Source organism: Eriocheir sinensis, unplaced genomic scaffold (assembly GCF_024679095.1).
Source record: "Eriocheir sinensis breed Jianghai 21 unplaced genomic scaffold, ASM2467909v1 Scaffold38, whole genome shotgun sequence".
Classification (NCBI taxonomy): domain Eukaryota; kingdom Metazoa; phylum Arthropoda; class Malacostraca; order Decapoda; family Varunidae; genus Eriocheir; species Eriocheir sinensis.
Window position 1 is genome coordinate 487,971 of NW_026111698.1, and position 2,042 is coordinate 490,012.

Genomic DNA, 2,042 nt, shown 5'->3' on the forward strand with positions numbered 1-2,042 from the left:
TGTATTTTTATAAATATTTTGATACACATTTACATTATTCTATGTATTTTGTCTATACATTTTAATTCAAATTTAGCTTATTTTATCTGTATTTTGTATATCTATTTTCATACGAATTTAATTAATTCTGTGTATTTTTGTATATAGTTTTATGATGTATTTTGTATATTTATTTTTATACAAATACACATTCTTTTATAGGTATTTTGTTTATTTATTTTGATACGAATTTACATTATTTGATATGTATTTTGCATATCTATTTCAATACAAATTTACCTTATTGTAAGTGCATCTTGTATATTTATTGTAATACAAATTTAAATATTTTATGTGTATTTTGGTATATATATTTTTTATAAAAAAAAGCGTTATTTAATGGGTATTTTGCATCTTAATATAAACAGGATATAATATATAAAATTATTTAAATTTGTATGAAAATAAAGATGCAAAATACCCTTATAATAACGCACATTTGTATAAAAATATATATACAAAAATATATATAAAATAATTAAATTTGTATTAAAATAAATATACAAAATGCAAATACAATAGAGTAAATTTGTATTGAAATAGATATGCAAAATGCACATCAATAATGTAAATTTGTATCAAAATATATATATACGAATACTCATAAAATAGAGTAAATTTCTATGAAAATATACATACAAAATACATATATAATGATGTAAATAAGTATAAAAATATATATTTCAAATATACCTCAAATAATGTAAATTCGTATCAAAATAAATAAACAAAATTCCGAAAAAAAGCGTATATTTGTAGGAAAATAAATATATAAAATATACATAAATTAACGAAAATTTATATATAAACATATACAAAAATACAATGTAAATTTGTTTCAAAATATATATACGATTACATATAAAATAACGTAGATTTCTATCTATATCTATCTATCTATCTATCTATCTATCTATCTATCTATCTATCTATATATATATATATATATATATATATATATATATATATATATATATATATATATATATATATATATATATATATATATATATATATATATATATATATATATATATATATATATATATATATATATATATATATATATATATATATATATATATATATATATATATATATATATATATATATATATATATATATATATATATATAAAGAAAAAAAATATATAATTATGTATATAAATATATATATATATATATATATATATAAAATATACATTATAAATTTAATATGTACAAAATATATAAAAATACAAATAAAATAATGTAAATTTTTGTATATATATACACAAATTTAAATACAAATTTACCTTATTTGTATGAAAATTTAGATATTTTATACCCATAAATATTTTTTTATTTTATTATATATATATTTATACACACAATACAAATTTATTTTATTATATGTATTTTTTTTTATTTTTTTAATTTATTACAAATTTAATTACTTTTGTGTATTTTTCGATATAGTTTTATATAAATTTACGTATTTTATGTGGTTTTTGTTTAATTATATTTATACAAATACACATTCTTTTATTGGTATTTTGTTTATTTATTTTGATACGAATTTACATTATTTTATGTGTATTTTGTATACATTTTTTTATACGTATTTTTTTGTTTTTTACAGCAAAGTAGACAGTTCAAGGGCACACAAAAAGCAAACATTAATAAAAAAAAAGCCCGCTACTCACTGCTCCTAAAAAGAATCCAAAGAGGTGGCCGAAAGATAGATCAGTTTCGGGAGGAGAGGTGTCCTGATACCCTCCTCTTGAAAGAGTTTAAGTCGTAGGCAGGAGGAAATACAGATGAAGGAAGATTGTTCCAGAGTTTACCAGCGTGAGGGATGAAAGAGTGAAGATGCTGGTTAACTCTTGCATAAGGGGTTTGGACAGTATAGGGATGAGCATGAGTAGAAAGTCGAGTGCAGCGGGGCCGCGGGAGGGGGGGAGGCATGCAGTTAGCAAGTTCAGAAGAGCAGTCAGCGTGGAAATATCGATAGAAGATAGAAAG